General features: G+C 41.6%; 1 protein-coding gene and 1 pseudogene across 4 annotated transcripts in view; one reads left to right on the forward strand and one right to left on the reverse strand.

Moving 5' to 3' along the window:
• The window catches only part of LOC144531051 (G-protein coupled receptor-associated protein LMBRD2B), a 34,136-nt gene extending 21,499 nt beyond the window's left edge, over window positions 1–12,637 (reverse strand). For 2 of the 3 annotated variants that reach the window (XR_013503188.1, XM_078270949.1), the window contains exons 1-2: window positions 12,445–12,637; window positions 11,074–11,131 (exon numbers count right to left, since the gene is read on the reverse strand). The gene's annotated coding sequence lies outside the window, so the exon portion shown is untranslated. Of the gene's footprint in view, window positions 1–11,073; window positions 11,132–12,422 lie in introns of all 3 variants that reach the window. The other variant, XM_078270950.1, reaches the window with a different exon arrangement.
• On the forward strand, window positions 284–10,372 carry LOC144531158 (deoxyribonuclease-2-beta-like; annotated as a pseudogene). The gene is made up of 9 exons (XR_013503197.1): window positions 284–573; window positions 1,607–1,707; window positions 3,264–3,432; window positions 3,900–3,996; window positions 4,442–4,620; window positions 4,709–4,849; window positions 4,895–4,946; window positions 5,656–5,700; window positions 7,397–10,372. The product of XR_013503197.1 is annotated as a deoxyribonuclease-2-beta-like (transcript).
• Window positions 12,638–21,299: the final 8,662 nt, after the last annotated feature.

Raw genomic sequence — 21,299 nt, forward strand, 5'->3', positions numbered from 1 at the left:
CAACATACACTACTACTGCTACTAATACTACTAGGACTACATACAGTTACTGTTCAGTAATATACTACAAGTACATCAGCCTTATTGTACTCTAATGATGCCTGGAGTAAAACCCATCACCCAATGGGAGTAACCAGTTAGGAAAGTTTTGCATACAGCTCTGCAGAAGTGCATCGCAACGTGTAACCTGCTGACAGTTTCATGCTCAGGTGTTCTTTTTGACCATGTATGGAGACATTCACCTGCAGGTTTTTAGAAACCGCCCCCCAGATGGAGGATAAAAGGATGCTGAGGACTCTGAGGACGCGGCAGAGTCGTCTTTCAGAGACGTCTTGGACATCGTGTTGAAGACCGAGATCACCACGGCTCCTCTTTTTTACGGAGAAGTTCTGTTCTTTTTGTTGCTTTTATTTTAGCCTCATAGACATTTTTCTTTTAATAATTTTCATTCTTTTTAATCGTTTGTAACCATTTAACCTTTTTAATTTAATAAACCGAGTAGACTGCTGCAGCTTTCTTCTGTTTTTGGACATCCTGCACCTTTGTATCTGAGGTTTCTCCTTCAACACTCAGGTACGGACCCTGTAAATGTCTAACCGTTCTATCAATTGTGAGAAAAGATCATCTTTCTCTGTCAAAAAAAACTCTGTTCACTTTTTAACCCTCATGTTGTCCTTCGATCAAATTTGACCCGTTCTCAAAACTTCTATATCAAAAATATGGGTTCCTTTTTAACCAAATTACTCATAAAATGAAGTACAATTGCAAGTACTCGATTACTACTTTCATTGAATTGTGGGTATTAAATTTTATAGCATTTGAAAAAATGGAAATGGTTTCAAAACGTGACTAAACGTTGACATCCACACGTCTGAGATTCTCCACCAACACACGTTACTCACTCACTCACACAGAGACACACAAAGACAGACAGACACACACACAGAGACACAAAGACAGACACACACACACACACACACACACACAGAGACACAAAGACAGACACACACACACACACACACACAAAGACAGACAGACACACACACACACACACACAGAGACACAAAGACAGACACACACATACACACACACACACACACACACACACAGAGACACAAAGACAGACACACACACAAAGACAGACAGACACACACACACACACACACACACACAGAGACACAAAGACAGACACACACACACACACACACACACAGAGACACACACACACAAAGACAGACACACACACACACACACACACAAAGACAGACACACACACACAGACACACATCTAATATTCAAAATCATTAATTATTTCAAAATAAGGTATAATCTCCTACAAATGAGATTTATTGACCATGAATTCCAAAAATACATGTAAACTATTGATAATAAGTTGGTGTTAGAGAAAAACATTGAAAAAAAGTGACATAAAATTTGACAAAATGGTCCAAAAAGTGTTAATTTTGAGCCAGAAGGAGAAGAAGTGCCAGTCGACCAGAAGACAACACCAGGGTTAAAACCTTGTGTAATAGCGATGATAAAAACAGGATGATGTGAACTTGAAGTGAATGTGGCGTGTAACTGTTGCTGTCATTGTGTGTTTTAGGGAGTCATGTGGAGGATTTTCCTGACGGTCAGTCTGCTCTGCTGGAGCGCTGACGGACAAGACGTGACCTGCAAAAACCACAACGGTGTAGCAGTGGACTGGTGAGACAACACTCACAAACTACAACGATTGACGATTTTCTCTGAACTTTTTATAGTCTAATATCACTGATTTGTAGATTTATGGAAAAATAGAAAAGACTAAATCCATAATGAATATAATCTTAATTGCAGCCGTAGTCTGTCGATTATTTTCACAGTTAATCAATTAGTCTAAAAATTATCAGAAAATAGTGAAAAACTACTTCCCCCACAATGCAAAGGGACGACTTCAGATGTCTTGTTTTGAGAAAATGAATTAAACATCGTGTTAGAGAAAGAAAATCTTCACATTACAGAAGCTGACAGGTCCAGTTTGGCCAACAGCTGCAGAGATGAATGGATTAGTCCTCAAATATTATATATTATGACCAACAGCTGCAGAGATGAATGGATTAGTCCTCAAATATTATATATTATGACCAACAGCTGCAGAGATGAATGGATTAGTCCTCAAATATTATATATTATGACCAACAGCTGCAGAGATGAATGGATTAGTCCTCAACTATTATATATTATGACCAACAGCTGCAGAGATGAATGGATTAGTCCTCAACTATTATATATTATGACCAACACTCAGAGATGAATGGATTAGTCCTCAACTATTATATATTATGACCAACAGCTGCAGAGATGAATGGATTAGTCCTCAACTATTATATATTATGACCAACAGCTGCAGAGATGAATGGATTAGTCCTCAAATATTATATATTATGGCCAACAGCTGCAGAGATAAATGGATTAGTCCTCAACTATTATATATTATGACCAACACTCAGAGATGAATGGATTAGTCCTCAAACTATTATATATTATGACCAACACTCAGAGATGAATGGATTAGTCCTCAACTATTATATATTATGACCAACACTCAGAGATGAATGGATTAGTCCTCAAACTATTATATATTATGACCAACACTCAGAGATGAATGGATTAGATTTGGACTGTTTAGACCGATTATAAACCAAACAACTAATCAAAGCTGAATCTGTATGATAATAGATAAATGAGTCAGAATAACATATTACATGCAACACTCATTATAACCACCAGAGACTTGACTTGGACTCGAGCTGAGAGACTTGTAAGCATCTCTGTTATGTTTACTGCTTTAAGTCTCTGAACTGCACTTTCGCCGTATAAATTGCTGATTTCCACACAAAATATGCGGGACTTGCATGATGTCATAACTCCCGCATTTTCGTTGTAAAAAAAGTCCCAAATATCTTATCAGAAAGATGAAAAATGTTGTGTTTACTTCACACGAGAGCAGCCGTCTCCCCTGCTGCCATGAGAACGTTATGAAGTGATGTAATTACGCGACGTGAACGTCATCTAAAAGCTGCAAACCCCGCGATGAAGTCACGATGACATCACAGTTTTAACAAGTTCCCGCAAAATTGCATAAATATCCCGCATATTCCATCGCATTTTTTAAGAAAGCGTGACGCATAATCAAGGATTTTAGCCCAAAACAAGCACGAAATAACTCAGCATGTTTCTGGAAGGACTGATTGACTTTTCTCTTCTCTACTCATCATCAGGTACATCATCTACAAGGCACCCAAACTGAATAAGATCACACCTGAGGGTTTGGAATATCTTTACATTGATCCAGCTGGGAAGAAGACCTATAAAGATCACAATAAGCTCATCGACAATCCTAACGGTGTCCTGGCAAACACCCTGAAGCCCATTTTTACCACATCAATGGTGAGAATCATGTTAAACTGCAGCTCTGTTTCTGCATGTTTCCATGACTCAAACTGATGTATAGATATTATGGTCTGTACTAATTATAAAGCATCAACTAGCTTTCCTTAAATATTTCAATGTGTTCTGTTAAAACTGAGCATCAACTGAGAATATAACAACTGACATATAAAGTTATTTGTTCATCCCTAAAACATCTGTGACATCCATGCAGGTGTTTTCACTAGCCAAAGCACCATCAGAAAATAAATCCCATCTGGTTGGGAATAAACACCACAAGCTTTTAAAAAAATATATAGACTTCAAGAAAAAAAAATAAAAAAAAAAAGACCAGAAAGCGAGTTGCGTTGCTATATTTGATTGGCAGTGGTAGATTTGGTACCTTGCTGGATTGGCTGCATACATCCTAATAATTAAAAGATTGTAATGTTTGACACCTTCTTCTCTTCATTCTGCATCATTTATAGAAAGACAACTTTGGATTCATCACCTACAGCGACCAACCTCCTCCAGATGAAAAGGGTGTAAAGCCTTCTGTTGCCTCTAAGTTTGGTCACAGTAAAGGTGAGTAGAGGAAGCATCACTCTCACAGGAAACATCTCTCTGAACCTCCATCAGGTTTTCATCACAGAGGACAGAGGCTGATCAGTGTGAATACTTCTGTAGCGACAGTCAAACATCTGTCATTGTGTAACAACATCACATCTCTGTTAGCTTATCAATGTGTATGTGAGTAAGAAGTGGTGCCATCCTGGATGTGCATGTGAAGGAACGTCTCTGTAGCCCCGACATTGAAATCAATCTGTCTGTCTGTCTGTCTGTCTGTCTGTCTGTAAGTCACATCAGAGCAGCAACAGATCTCAGTAACATCTGGATCTGGAGGATCCCTCCGTCAGATGACTGCTCCAGTCTATCATCTGTTAGTTTGAAATATTAAAAACACAGGTAGGATTTTTAAACAATCATCATCTATCAGCCAATAGTTCTCTGTTATCTGTTGATGTTTCAGGAGTTGTGATGATGGATAAAACTACAGGAGTCTGGCTCTTACACAGTCACACCACAGTTCCCTTTCCTAAGAGATCAAAATAACTTTCTGGCCTAAAAACAAAAAAGGACCCAGCGGAGCAAAGAATGCTCAGACGTTTATCTGTGTAACATTCAAGTACGACCAGTTCAACAAGATAGGTAATGTTATCAGTTAAATATTCATATTTATGGTCTTAGTGGTTGATTTGAATATGATCTTAATGTTGTCTTGTTGTACTATTTGAAGGTCAACACCTGCTGGACATCAATGCTTTCACATTTGACGATCATATTCCAAACAACTTCCATGAAAGAGCTTAAGAAACTTAGGAGGACTGAAAAGAAAAACAGGGACGAAAGAGTAAATCAAGTCAAAATCCAGGACCTGACATCAGCAGGATTAACATCAGCAGGATTAACATCAGCAGGAGGAACATCAGCAGGAGGAACATCGTTTCGTAGCGTTGCTAAACAACTGTATAAAGGTGAGATATCTGCATGATGGTTTGGATCACATTACCTAACTTAGGAAAGACAAACATTTGTCACAGTAAACATTTTGACTGTGGAAATGAGAGAAGCTTCTACTGCAGTTTTACATCAGTGGTGGGTGTTGAAGTACTGTATGTTCATCATAATAATTCATTTCAGCCTGTGATTTGTTAGAATTGGTTACTGACGGAAAGTGTCCACGTTGGAGTTTTCTGATGGCAGGGTTCCCCCCCTCTTCTTCCCAGCGTTGGACTCTTGATGTTCTCTCTTCTAGCAGTTATCTGTTCCTCTTAACTGATTGCTGACAAGCAAAGAAAACAGTAAACAATGACCTGCAGCTGCTGAATCTGTCTTCACTTTAGAGATTTTCAGGAGTTTTCCAGAGGCAGAGTCGAGCTAGACGCCCCCGATTAGCATAAAGTCGTCTGGATTCAACTTTATGCAAATGAGGAGCAGGAAACTCAATGCCCCGTCTCTTTAGAGTCGCCACAGCACTCCCAGAATACATTGCCTGGGTGCTTACATAGTAAATTAATGGGAAGTGTGGAAATGGCACTGCCTGTGGACACGTACCTTCTGCGTCTGCATACAATAAAAGGTTTTAGTCTAAATAACTGTCTGTGGCTTTGTCTGCAAATGTCAGAAACACCTGCCTTAGATTTGAAGATTACACAAACTGACAATTTTGGTTGTTTTTTTCAGCAAATGTACCAGATGACCAGAAGATTACAGACCCAAAGAGATTTGGTAACTATATCTTTGGTATTACTCTATGTCCTCAAACTGAACACTAATGTGCAGAATGTGTAATAACTACAGTCAATGCAAAGATACATTTTTGAGTCCAAGTGACACAGATTTATTGATTTACTTATTGTCACACTGCAGAATGTGGAACACACGTCACTGTATTGTGTGAACAGTTAACTTCATTTAATATTGTACGTGGCGCATCGCAGGCACAAATCCTGGAAAATGCAATTCCATTCTCGAGACCAAACCGTTTTTGACCCAGCCTAACTATGGACGCTGCCAGGACAGCCAGTGTTTTGCCTGAGCAGCTCTGGAATTAGGGGCTCCAGGGGTAAAGGATGAGGGGAAATGTGTATTAAGTTTGCCAGAGACTGTTGTGCAGTTGGGATGTAACGATACACTTAACTCATGATTCAACGCGATTTTAAAGCTTTAGTGTGTAACTTTTTTATACGTCCATTACATTTAAGCCAGATGAGTTGCTACAAAGCTAATTAAGACTATCAGCTCCACACAACTCTCTCTGGATTTCTCAGTGTGACTATGTTCAGAAGATTGTGGCGTCCGGTGCACGCGATCACAGAAGGCTTGTATCATGTGGACGCGCCGACAGTGTTGTTGTCATTACTTAGAATTCCTCACGGGGGAGACAGAAATCACGCACTATAGCTTTAAGTTGACAGTACGACTTTCTCAGGATATGTTTAAGAGAATGAGCTACAGACGTATGAGTGAAAAATCTTCCTTTAAACTGTGCAAAACCAGAGGCGCATCCCCAACGGTTGTTTCCAACTATCAAAAGTCACACTGAAACTGTATTTTATCTAAAGAACAAAATTAAAATGAGATGTTTAAAACAAATCTCACATCAAAATAACTCAATAATAGGGGCGGTACCCTCTACCGTTCTAAGGCTGGGTTTTACATGCAGCTTTTTACAACTCCGCTACCGCTCTGCAAAAGTGAACCAAGCCAGACTCCTCTTCAAAGCCAGATGTATTAAGACCAAACAGGTCGGACTCTGTCTACTAACTGCTGCTCTGCACTCGTGAGACGAGATCTAGTCGCACCTCTACAAAATACATTTTAAAAAATCTCTTCAAGTCTGCAACGTCACAGCGCAAACATACACGCCACTTTCTAAAGCCACATGGCATCATCGCGAGGCTACGCGTCATCGCGAAAAGAACAAACGTGGAAAGGAAACTTCACACGCGGGACCCGATCCCCGGTCTCCTGGGTGAAAGTCCTGTGTTTGACCCGTCTTCCCCCCCGACCAACCTCCCTACACAGATTTTCTCCCTTTCATACTACTCGCTACGGCGTCAATTCACACGCAATCGCAAGGTAATGTAAGTCAATGGAGGCCAAACGGCGTTGATTAACACGCTAAAAAGCGAGTATGCTTCTTGATAACACGACAAAAATGGCATACGAACTGGCGTGTCATAATTAACGCCACTTCACGAGAACAGTCTGGAAACCTAAAGTAGATTACACCCTAGGACGTGTAAAAACTGCATTGAGATTCATTTTTTATCTCAACTGGTTATCTTTACACATTTATATCCATTTTAACACATTCACCATGCAGCGTTACTATCATTTTGTGCAGTGCCCTACAGTATTTTGTATAAATATATATATATATAAAATCTGTATATATATATATATGTTGTTGTTCTTGCAGATGGAGATCTTTACCTCACTATTGCAAAGGAGTACAACACTCATGTGAAAGTCCAGACTTGGGGCTGCCAAGCTAAACGTGATGGTTCCTACTGCGATAATAAACATCAAGTGATCAAAATTACATCTGTACATCCTGATCTGGGTAACGGAAAGGCTGAGTGGATGACTACAAATGATCATTCCAAGTGGTGTGTAGCTAAAGATAATAATAATCATTTGATCTGTATCGCTGATGTAAACAGAGCAGTCAGCCAATACGAAAGGCCGGGGGGCGGACTGTGCTTTGTAAATCAACAGGCAAGTGAACTATTTAAAGGGGTTATTGCTGAAACTGAGCCTTGCCCAAGTTCAACCTCAAAGCGTCCCGCGTCCCCTAGCACTTCACAAACCCCTGCCTCTAAGAAACCTAAACGTGGCACTTCACAAGCGGCCTCTGACTGTGACCCTGACTGTGACCCTGACTGTGACTCTGATTAATGATCGATAGGATAAGTACGCCTCTCCTTGCCGTCTACAAGTCCTGTTTTTTTGAACGTTTCTAACTTAAGTCAGAGTTTACGCCTTTAACATTTTAAGGGTTGCACCAGCGGAAATAGGTCTAACGTAGTCATAAGTTACAACTTCAATCTTACACCTCACCCTCAGTAGATGGAAAGTCCTCCGTAAAATAGCAGTTGTCATGGTGCGTCGTTTTGTCAGGTAACTTATAGGATGGGTAGGAGCGAGCGGCAGTTTTGTGTTCGCCGGGATAGAGTCCACTCATAAGATATCTTAAATAATTTTGATTAATACTCCTCTGGCTTCTGTTTTCCAGGAGCTGAGACACGTTACTGTCCTGCTGGCAGCAGACTCGTTAGATAACCTTCTGATTTACAGCTTCTCATTTACAACAGTTAGCCAGTGTAGCTATCATTATGTTTGTTATAACGTTACAGTTCATCTGCCCAACAATAATATAGTCACCTTATATTTCCCCATGTTGTAGCTGACGTGTCTTTAGCTGTAGGTTAATGTCGTATATTATCACCTAATCATAACCCTTTGTCCTAGTTTATGTAACGTTACATTTCTGTTGTTGAAACGTTAGCTATTTTAAAGGTGGATTTATGCTTCTGCGTTAAACCGACCCGTAGGTACGTAGAGATACTACGCACACACACACACCACACACACACACATACCACACACACACACACACACATACACACACACACACATACCACACACACATATACCACACACACACACACATATATATACATACACACACATACATACACACACACACACATACCATACATACACATATACCACACACACACACACATACCATACACACACACACACACACATATACCACACACACACACACACACATACCACACACACACACATACACATACCATACATATACACACACACACACACACACACACACACACACACACACACGTTGAGAGAGCTTGTGTGTATTCTGAGTTGTAACAGCAGAGGGGGACAGAGCGTCCACGTGAAGATGCTCTGAGGACGATGTCCCCCATTAGGCCGTAGGGCTTAGATTCAATTGGTAATAAAAAGAAATAATGGTAACTATTATCAAGCCAATAATGTTAATAATAAGAAACATAAACATAAGTGTGCCAACAGTGCATTGTGGGTATCCTGAAAGTAGTTTGCCAGACATGGTACACACATTACACTCTCGTTTCCTAACTGGTTAAATACAGACCCTTAGGCAGCGTCTCTCAGCGAGGCACCTGACCAAGCGTCCGTATTTTACCAGATGGGAGGGAGAACGGCTTGTGTTTTACGCTGTGAAGTTTTCGCTTTAATCATAATGTTGCTTGAATTGAATAACCAATATTACTTTCATAGTACACACTCTTAAAGTGTGTTTGCTGAATGATTACATCATCCTGAATAATTAACCAATCTTTCTTTAGTATATTACACTCTTAAAGTGTTACATTTATGAAGTATTTTATGGCTTTGTGATTCTTCTATATATATATTTTAAAAAGTGTAGAACATTGCTCCCATTCTCCATGCGCCATGTACTGAGAGATGATACTATAGTCACCCTCGTCTCTGTTCATATGTATCTGAAGCAAACGGGCCATGTGGTCGGTTGTCTGACCCTTCACCTGTCTCCAGTAACAGCTGTTAAACATGAGTGATACCTTTATAACACAAAGTACATCATAACCACCATCACCACCAACCATAACGCAATCTGCACGACTTTTTTCTACTTTTCGGCAGTGATCCAACAAGAAAATCTGCCAAATTTAGCTGACTGTATTTCTGCAGAAAATCTGCAGAAAATCTGCAGAAATTCTGCAGAAATTCTGCAGAAATTCTGCGTCTGCAGATTCCGTCTGGCCCTGATGATAACCAAGAGTGCAGCAAGTGTGATTGTCTTCTGCTTTAGAGACCTTTTTGCTTACTTTATGATGTATGAACATGTGTAATAGCAAGAGAGAGAGGCGGGGAGGCCTCGACTTGTACTCCATTATCCATTACACAATGACTCCACAATTCCCTTAAAAGAAGTTTGAATGAGCTAATTATAACAATCTTTGATAAAGCTGTAAAAGTGCTATTATGCTTTGCGAGGAATTGGTGAACAGTTGGCTGTGAACTAGGACTCGGTGCCTGTTGGGGAAACAGCTTTCGGTCTTAAAAGTCCAAAACCAACGGAGGCTTGGTTCTGGAAGAGTTCAACAGAGACCGGGTCTTACAAACGCTCAACGGACACCAACTCATAGTTTAGATTCTTCAAAACACAAATTCTGAGTGACTAAAAAAGTAAAAGTCACACTACCAAGCTGAGAGCCCTTTAACTGAATAAGTCTAGAAAGAAAGGCCTGTAAAAGACATCAGAAACCAGCTCTGACCCCCCCTCCTGCTATGTTGGCTCATCAGTGGCTGTATTACTGTTGTTAAATAAAAATCATTTAAGAACCCAAGAAAAGCTCTGGTGTGTGATCTCTCCCTCTCTCTCTCTGTCTCTCTCTCTCTCTGTCTCTCTCTGTCTCTCTCTCTCTCTCTCTCTCTCTCTCTCTCCCTCTCTCTCTCCCTCTCTGTCTCTGTCTCTCTCTCTCTGTCTCTCTCTCTCTGTCTCTCTCTCTCCCTCTCTCTCTCTCTCTCCCTCTCTCTCCCTCTCTCTCTCTCTCTCTCTCCCTGTCCCTCTCTCTCTCTCTCCCTCTCTCTCTCTCTCTCTCTCTCTCTCTGTCCCTCTCTCTCTGTCTCTCTCTCTCTCCCCTCTCTCTCTCCCCCTCTCTCTCTCTCTCCCTCTCTCTCTGTCCCTCCCTCTCTCTCTGTCCCTCTCTCTCCCTGTCCCTCTCTCTCCCCCTCTCTCTCTCTCCCTCTCTCTCTCTCCCTCTCTCTCTGTCCCTCCTCTCTCTCTCTCTCCCTCTCTCTCCCTGTCCCTCTCTCTCCCTCTCTCTCCCTCCCCCCCTCTCTCCCTCCCCCCCTCTCTCTCCTCCCCTCCCCCTCCATACGAGAGGTTGAATCATTTTGCACAGACAATTACTTTATCTGTTACATATTTAATAAGATAATGCCTCGTCTGCTGAGATCTGTTAGTTAATATATTTTCCATATTCAACTGTAGTGTAAGAATGCAGGACTCTTACGTGTAGGGCAGTATTTTCAATAATATATTATACTTACTGGTAGTAGTAGTAGTAGTTTTACTGCAGTAAAGGATCTGAGTACTTCCTCCTCCGCCCTACAATAATATAATATAATAATAATGTTAGTATTCTCCTCGTGATGGTAACAGCTGGTTTATGTTGTTGTAAATGAGACAGACAGATAATAAGACAGACAGACAGACAGTAAGACAGACAGACAGTAAGACAGACAGAGAATAAGACAGACAGGCAGACAGTAAGACAGACAGAGAATAAGACAGACAGGCAGATAGTAAGACAGACAGACACACAGATAGACAGTAACGCAGACAGATAGTAAGACAGACAGTAAGACAGACAGAGATAGTAAGACAGACAGATAGATAGTAAGACAGACAGTAAGACAGACAGTAAGACAGACATAGTAAGACAGACAGAGATAGTAAGACAGACAGAAAGACAGGCAGAGATAGTAAGACAGACAGACAGATAGTAAGACAGACAGATAGTAAGACAGACAGTAAGACAGATAGTAAGACAGACAGATAGTAAGACAGACAGAGAATAAGACAGACATAGTAAGACAGACACACAGAGAATAAGACAGACACACAGAGAATAAGACAGACAGACAGATAGTAAGACAGACAGACAGATAGTAAGACAGACAGACAGACACACAGAGAATAAGACAGACAGACAGACAGATAGTAAGACAGACAGAGATAAAAAGAACGACAGATAGTAAGACAGACACACAGACACACAGAGAATAAGACAGACAGACAGACACACAGAGAATAAGACAGACAGACAGACAGACAGATAGTAAGACAGACAGACAGATAGTAAGACAGACAGACAGACAGACACACACAGAGAATAAGACAGACAGACAGATAGTAAGACAGAGACAGACAGACAGAGAATAAGACAGACAGACAGATAGTAAGACAGACACAGAGAATAAGAGACAGACAGATAGTAAGACAGACAGACACACAGAGAATAAGACAGACAGACAGATAGTAAGACAGACAGAGATAAAAAGACAGATAGATAGTAAGACAGACACACAGACACACAGAGAATAAGACAGACAGACAGACAGACAGACAGATAGTAAGACAGACAGACAGACAGATAGTAAGACAGACAGACAGACACAGAGAATAAGACAGATAGTAAGACAGACAGACAGACACAGAGAATAAGACAGATAGTAAGACAGACAGACAGATAGTAAGACAGACAGAGGGATAAAAGGCAGCAGCCTTTCCCAGTCAGCATCAGCGCATTAAAACATAAAGGTTATTCATCATAAAACCAGCACTGTTAGCTAACGTTAGCTAACGGTGGCTAACATGACAGCTGACGGTCTCTTACCGGAGGTGTTAATGTCTCTTACCGGGATCTCCGTGTTTCTGCGCCTCCGGGCTTACAGGGGGACGGTGAGTAAACTCTCCCGACGGCTGTGTGTCTGTACTCCGCCGTGTTTCACCCTAAACAAGGATTAAACCATCAGCTTCCTGCTGCTAGCTCGCTCTCTGCTAGTTGGCAACAACACCACTCACATCCGGGTTTCTCTTCCTCTTCTTCTTCGTTAGGGTTTTACGGCAGTTGGCATCCAAGTCGTTGCATTACCGCCTCCTACTGGTAATTACCCGCTAACTATTTATTTATTTCATTACATTATATTATAATTTCCGAAGCAGTCCAGTGCCTTTCAAAAATGCCAATAAATATTTCCGTCCATTCATGGAAAGTCCACTTTCAAGTACATCTGTAAACCTGATTTCCACTGGTCCTAATTTACGTAATCCAGCAAACATGACCCCTCTCTCTCGGATGTATTTCCTGCATGACATCAGGACATGTTCCACTGTCTCCATTTCCTCACACAGACTGCAATGTCCAGTCGGATGTTTTCCCATTATAAAAAGTCTACTGTTCAACCTACTGTGACCAATTCTCAATGTGCTGATAATTACTTGTTCTTGTTGGTTAATCCCACTGTTACTCATCTCTCCTTCTTTATTTTTGTAATGTATGCAAGTGTCTCCCTTTATTTCCACCACCCCAAACCGGGTTTCTCTTCCTCTTCTTCGGTATTTAATAGCATGCTACAAACCAAAAGTCGTTTTGTAAGCCGCCACCTGGTGTATCTGAGTGTGTAACAGCATGACCCTGGTACACTTCACCTTATAATTACAGTTTTTTACAATCACTTTGCTACTAATTTCATTTTTCAACACTCTAGACACAAAACTCAAACCATCATCACTTGTAACAGGCTGTCCAATGTTCAAAACGTTGCAGTGTGCATTCATATCTTTAAATACATCTTGTACAATCATTGGTTCAAAAAACTAGTATATATAGTGAAATACCACTGAAACGTTACTTCAGATCAGCCACACACAAGATACCTGTAGTTTCACTGGGTCATCGCTGGTACAATCATTAAATACTGTAGTACAAAACAGGTGATACATGTTTCATTATGGTACTAGATGTAAAGACTTCCCTGTAAAAGTACTGCAGTAGTAGAGAGAATACTACAGACACAGTGGAATCATTGACAAAACCTGAAATGTATTGATGAAAAACAATACAGTTTGATCACAACATAAATAAACAATAATAATAATAAACAAGCAAAAATAATTAGCTACAAAATAGAAGAGAAAAGACAGTGGTACTGTAAAACATCAAATGCAGTATTCCTCAACTTGCTTGTACTGTAAAAAGCAAAACAAAGAAGTGATTACTGTACTTCTACATAGTATTCATCAACTCTGTCTTGTGGATTTGGCTGCAGGTTCTCATCTACATCACAATTAGCCAAACATCTTGGAAAAAACCTTCGGCATGGCGAACAATGTGGTACAAGTATATATGTGTATGTATATATATCTCAATCATCAGTAACGTGTTGGCAGAATTGGACAAGCAATTCCAAGGGCCTGCATGCATACAGTGCAGTACTGTCAATACTGTAAATAGTCTCAAAGATGGTACATGGGAGCATAGAAACAGTGTCTGGTAAACAGTAGTACATTACAGTAAAGGTAGTACATGGGACTATAGAAACAGTGTCTGGTAAACAGTAGTACATTACAGTAAAGGTAGTACATGGGACTATATAAACAGTGTCTGGTAAACAGTAGTACATTACAGTAAAGGTAGTACATGGGACTATATAAACAGTGTCTGGTAAACAGTAGTACATTACAGTAAAGGTAGTACATGGGACTATATAAACAGTGTCTGGTAAACAGTAGTACATTACAGTAAAGGTAGTACATGGGACTATAGAAACAGTGTCTGGTAAACAGTAGTACATTAGAGTAAAGGTAGTACATGGGAGCATAGTAACAGTGTCTGGTAAACAGTAGTACATTACAGTAAAGGTAGTACATGGGACCATAGAAACAGTGTCTGATAAACAGTAGTACATTACAGTAAAGGTAGTACATGGGACCATAGAAACAGTGTCTGGTAAACAGTAGTACATTACAGTAAAGGTAGTACATGGGACCATAGAAACAGTGTCTGATAAACAGTAGTACATTACAGTAAAGAATGATGATGAAATATTACATCCATAGATCCTGTATTCTGATTGGTTCATGCTCCACACTAACTGGTGACAATGAAGCTGGTTATCTTGAAACGTTCATGATGTAAACATGGAGTATTGTTTGTCTGTACAACTATACATTAAGAGTACTGCAACAGGTACTCATCATTGTGAGCAGTTGTATTGATTGATAGTTAGATGATAGTAATGAAATGAATAGACAGTCATCTGAAATGTAATGTGTGAATTGCCTTTTGAAGTAGTAGTACTTTGATGTTACGTTGTGTCATATTGAACAGCTGATCTTTGATAAATGAACAGCTGATCTTTGATAAATGAACAGCTGATCTTTGTTAAATGAACAGCTGATAATTGGTTGTGAGTTTTGTGTCTAGAGTTTTGAAAAATGACGTCAAGGTTGTGAAATTAGTGCCAAAGTGATCGTTAAAAACTGTAACTACCTACTCATATTCTATTTATTCATCTTAATCTTGTGTGTGTGCGCGTATGTTTGCATGTGCATGTGTGTGTGTGTGTGTGTGTGTGTGTGTGTGTTGTCTCTGTGTGTGTGTGTGTATGTGTGTATGTGTGTGTGTGCGTGCGTGCGTGCGTGTTTGTGTGTGTGTGTCTGTCTGTGTATTTGCATGTGTTTGTGCGTGTGTCTGTGCGTGTGTGCATGTGTGCGTGTGTGCATGTGTGTGTGTGCATGTGTGTGTGTGTGTGTGTGTGTGTCTGTGTGCGTGCGTGCGTGCGTGTGTGTGTGTGTTGTCTCTCTGTGTGTGAGTGTGTGTGTCTGTGAGTGTGAGTGTGTGTGTGTGTGTGTGTGTGTGTGTGTCTGTGCGTATGGGTGTGTGTCTGTGTATGTGTGTGTGTCTGTGCGTGTGTGTGTGCGTCCGTGTGTGCGTGTGTGTGTGACGCCATGATGGTCGGGGAGAAACCTTCGTCCAATCAGCTGACGGTTTTCATTTTTGGGCGACAATCCAGATTAGCGCCGCCTGCTGTTATGGAGACGTATTACATTATATTGATCAGTCACACTGGCTGCTGACGGTCGGCTGTCTGGTTGGTGTGACTGGAGCCTTGACAAAGAACATTTTCTGTAACCCTTGTGTAACTATCTTATCTTATTCTTTATTTTCTTTTTATTTTATATTTGTATTATTTTATTTCATTTCAAGGTTTGGATGTCTGTGAACATTTGATGCACAGAAAATAGATTCTGATATTGATGTTATTGTTGACATTACATGGTGTTGTGATGTATACTGTGAGTGACGTTTCTAATAAATCTACATTATTAAGCAACACTGTGTTTGCACTGAATTGGAAATGATATTTTACAAAAATACCCTGAATTACAAGGCTGTAGAGAACGGTGCACTGTTGCAGACTTATATACTCATGTTTTAATGACGTTGTTTTGTTATAGTCAGTCGTGAAGTGAAGTGGGCCCAAAACTCCAGCGCTGAAAATGAGTCCCACTCCGGCCCTGCATTTCTGTGAAATCACATGACCACCGAGTGTCCTCTCTTACCCTCCTGTTTTTAGTTTATTTACTTATTTTGAAGTCAAACTGTTTCTGTGAAATCACGTGACCTCTCTGCAAATATATAAACTGCTCTCTGCCTCCCCAACATCACAGACCAACAACACAGGTAAGCACACTTTGAAACTGGAAATACTTTAAATGGATACTATCATGCGGTAATACCAGACAAAAATACATGAGGAAAATTAGATTCACCTTTCAAAGGTGTCCCTAAAAACAAAAGAAAAGAAAAAGTAGTAAAGTGTTAATTTGTTTGATAGAGGGCCATTAATGTGAAATGTTTAACTCGTCTAACTCTGCTGGACGCTCCAGTCGGTCCAGTGTTGTCGTGTTTTTGGTCGAGCATTTAAAAGGACTTATGTTTCTAAAGATGGAGTCTAGAGAGAAGTTCCCACATACAGACACCTCTGATTTTATAATGAGAGGTCAGGAGATGCATCAGATTTAAATGCATGAGGAAAATGTATTTCTTTCCCAAGCCCTCCTCCCAGCTGGGACGTCCCTCCACCTAGTCCTGGGTCTTCCCCGAGGCTTCCTCCCAGCTGGACGTCCCTCCACCTAGTCCTGGGTCTTCCCTGAGGCCTCCTCCCAGCTGGACGTCCCTCCACCTAGTCCTGGGTCTTCCCCGAGGCTTCCTCCCAGCTGGACGTCCCTCCACCTAGTCCTGGGTCTTCCCCAAGCCCTCCTCCCAGCTGGACGTCCCTCCACCTAGTCCTGGGTCTTCCCCGAGGCTTCCTCCCAGCTGGACGTCCCTCCACCTAGTCCTGGGTCTTCCCCGAGCCCTCCTCCCAGCTGGACGTCCCTCCACCTAGTCCTGGGTCTTCCCGAGGTCTCCTCCCAACTGGACGTCCCTCCACCTAGTCCTGGGTCTTCCCCAAGCCCTCCTCCCAGCTGGACGTCCCTCCACCTAGTCCTGGGTCTTCCCCGAGGCCTCCTTCCAGCTGGACGTGCCTGGAACACCTCCCTAGGGAGGCGACCAGGGGGGCATCCTTACCAGATTCCTGAACCACCTCAACTGGCTCCTTTGGACGCGAAGGAGCAGCGGCTCTACTCCGAGCTCCACCCTCCAGCCACCCTCCTGAGGAAACCCATTTCGGCCGCTTGTACCCTGGATCTCGTTCTTTCGGTCATGACCCAGCCTTCATGACCATAGGTGAGGGTAGGAACAAAAACTGACCGGTAGATTGAGAGCTTTGCCTTCTGGCTCAGCTCTCTTTTCGTCACAACGGTGCGATAAATTGAATGTAATACCGCACCTGCTGTGCCGATTCTCAGACCAATCTCCCGCTCCATTGTCCCTTCACTCGCGAACAGTCCTTCACTTGGGGTAAGGACTCATTCCCTACCTGGAGTAGGCACTCCATCGGTTTCCTGCTGAGAACCATGGCCTCAGATTTTTTTTTATCTTTATTTATCCAGGTAAGTTGATTGAGAACAATTTCTCATTTGCAACGACAACCTGTCACATTCACACAGTTACCTGGAAGCTGCCCAGTACAACCACAGTCTGATCTGCTGGACACTGAGTAGCTCCACTGGAGCGGTTGGGGTTAAGGGCCTTGCTCAAGGGCACTTCAATGGTGGTAATGAGGGAGGGACAAGCGCTGCTCTTTCACTTTCCCCACCCAGATTTTATCCTGCCTGCCTGGGTTACTTCTTTGGACGAGCCCTTCATCTGGGCCTGGCTCCAGAAGGGGGCCCTGGGCTTCCTCCGGGCAGGGTAATGCTACCTCTTCCTCGTTGACTCATAGGGTTTTTGAACCATTCTTTGTCTGGCCCCTCACTTGAGACAACTTTGCCATGGGAGACCCTACAAGGAGCATCAAGCTCCAGACAACACAGCCCTCAGGTTCATAGGGACGCGGAAACCTCTGCACCATGATAAGATGATAGTTCCCGGAGAGGGATAATAATAATATTAAAACTATAGAGTTTTAAGTAATGTACTAGTAGTGTTTAGGCAGACAATGGTTTCTTCTCTTTGGCGTAGCTCCTGTTGAAGTATGATCTGATAAAGTATGACATGGTGAAAGATGAACCAGTGAAAGATCAGAATGGAGCTAGGATTGGGGATCAGTGTTGGGTGGAGGAATGTTTTGCTGTGTGTGTGCATGACCGAGAAAACGAGAATGTTAGTATATTTTATTAAGACTTCACCTTATGCGATAAGCGTGCTTGAGTATTGTAGATCTTGTATTATTTTTCAAATGCAGTCACACACTTGCTGGTTAAAAAAAAAAAGTAACTGGTAGAAAAAGTAAAGTTAATTTCCATCCCTGAAACAGGATGATGATTCAAGCCCAGTGAATGTGGCGTGTAACTGTTGCTGTCATTGTGTGTTTTAGGGAGTCATGTGGAGGATTTTCCTGACGGTCAGTCTGCTCTGCTGGAGCGCTGACGGACAAGACGTGACCTGCAGAGACCACAACAACAGAACTGTGGACTGGTGAGACAACACTCAAAAACTACAACGATTGACGATATTTTTCACTTTTCTGGACCTTCAGAACGTGGTGCAGTTCTTTCTCAACGCTCCCCTGCTGACGGCAGACTGCATCTGTCTGTGCCTTTTTCTCTCGCCGGCTGACACCTGCAGAATGGAATTAGCCCCCCCCTCGCCAAATCCATGCACTAAAGTCTTCCACAAATACACTGAAACAGTTTTGTAGTAAATGGACTGTATTTATCCAGTGCTTTTCTAGATTTAGCGACAGCTTAAAGCTTTAGAATACAAGGCAGCTTTCACACATTCACACACATTTACACACTGGCTGCAAGGTGCCAGCTGCTCATCAGACAAACAATTACTGGTGTCATCAAGTGCTTTACACAGAACAATAAAGCTACAGTTCATCAGTTCACACTAACATTTCTTTAGATATTCAGATACAGACGCAGAGCGTACAGACTACATGTATTCAGAGTGTAGAGAGAAGTCTGGTCTGAACATGATTCAAGATTCAAGATTCAAGAGATTAGATTTATGGGATTTCCTGTCTCATAGTAGAGGAGTTACCGTATAGTACAGGAGAAGCTCTCAGGCAGTTTGGACTTCCATCAGCTGTTTAAGTGTAATGCTTCTAATTGACTTCACTGGTCTCCGTAGAAAACAATGGCGTCACATTGTCCATTTCTTTTACTGTCTATGCTACTAGCTAGAAGCTAGCGCGGTTAGCGGTTAGCCACCTCATTCTCAATGGCAGACCACTGCTACAACACACTAGTTCACCCTAATCTCCAAAATAACTACTTCCATGTCCCTGTTCTGCAGGTATTCAACACAAAGGTGGAAGTGGTCCCTCGTTTAGAAGAAGTCTCCCAGCTAATCCTGCCTTGTACTACTGAAGTTGGAGAAACAGCTAGCTGATGTGGTATTAGCTAAAGTGGTTAGCACACACCAAATTTTTCAGCCAATGACGTAGACAGCCCTGCCGATGTTGACCAGCTGACCCGGAGACTGAAGGCAGGACACATTCAGAAACCGTATCTCACTCAGAACAGTTTGTATGCGTGTGGAAGCACCAGAGACACAAAATAACACCCCAAATCCCAGAAAAAGTGTTTTTTTTTCATAATATGGGCACCTTAATTTGTCATTACAGCCTGGGACTTGTTAGAACTGGTTAAATAAAAGTCCAGATTTAAATGTGTGTAGCTGCTGAAGCTCACTGACTTCATGCTTCAATAGTCTTCAGAAAGGAAACCTCCCAAATGTGTCAGAGACTCTGTGTGTTCACATGACATTAGAAAGGTTTTCTGGTCTGTGAATGTCAGGAAAACCTGACTCAGATGTGAAGAAGATTAAACTAACTGATAATTCTACTGTTTGCTTTTTCAGCGCCTACTCCAGCAGGAAAGACGCCACATGATGACAACATATTTGGTAACAAAATATTATTTTCCGTCACATTTGTTTTTAATTTTCTACATGAACATAATTCACTTTAGTGTTCACTAAAAGTGTTTTAAACAGAACATGTATTTCCTCAAACTGAACACTAATGTGCAGAATGAGTAATAACCAATCAATGCAAAGATAAACTTTTGAGTCCAATAGGAACGTATGTATTGACTTGCTGAGTAAAGGATGTAGAAGGAGTATTTTGTGTAACATCAGTCAGCTTTGAACTGTCAGGATGTGATCAGTTTCTGTAACATGACTCGTGTGTTGTTGTTCTTGCAGTTGGAGATCTTTACCTCACTATTGCAGAGACATACAGGACTGATGTGAGCGTCCAGACCTGGTCCCAGACAGGTCGCAACAGTTCGTACTGTGAGGATAACCAACGTCAAGTGATCAATATTGAATCTGTAAAAACTGATCTGGGTAACGGGGAGGTTGAGTGGAAGACGAAAACTGATCATTCCAAGTGGTGTGTATCTACAGATAATAATAATCATTTGATCTGTATCGCCGATATGAACAGAGCAATGACCCAATATGAAAGGCCGGGGGGGCGGACTGTGCTTTGAACATAAAGAGGCAAGTGAACTATTTAAAGGGGTTATTGATGAAACTGAGCCTTGTCCATAGTCTAAGCCTTTGTCCTTAAGGGTTGCCCTGTCCGTGACTCTGACTGTGACGTTGACTCTCACCCTCGAGGAGTCCTGAGATCTTGGCTCCCACAGATCCCTGGTCTCTCCATCATCCAGTCTCTCTGCTATTACATAATGAGTATAGTATATAGGCTCCAAGGTGTTTGGAACAACCTACCTGAGTCCCTTCAAAATCTGTGTGCAGGTGTACCTAGGAGAATTGATGCTGTTTAAAAAGCAAAGGATGGTCACACCAAATATTGATCTGATGTAGATTTCTCTTCTGTTCATTTACTGCACGTTGTTAATTAATGAAAATAAACTGCAAAGCAGCATAAAGCATTCTTAGTGTGAGAGGTTATTGTGATTGTTGGCTGCTCTATTTTGCATGTAGGGATTTACACAATGAACATGTGTATAATGGCATTTAATAATAATACCATTCAATAGCAGATGAATGCAGAATATTCTGAGCTGCAAGGCTTACTCAAGCATGTTGTGCCAAAGTGATTGAGAAGAACTGTGACAAGGTCATGCTATTATACTCAGATACAGGAGGTGGCGGCATACACTTAAATGTTGGTTCGTAGCCCGC

The sequence above is a fragment of the Sander vitreus genome, chromosome 16 (genome assembly GCF_031162955.1).
Source record: "Sander vitreus isolate 19-12246 chromosome 16, sanVit1, whole genome shotgun sequence".
Classification (NCBI taxonomy): domain Eukaryota; kingdom Metazoa; phylum Chordata; class Actinopteri; order Perciformes; family Percidae; genus Sander; species Sander vitreus.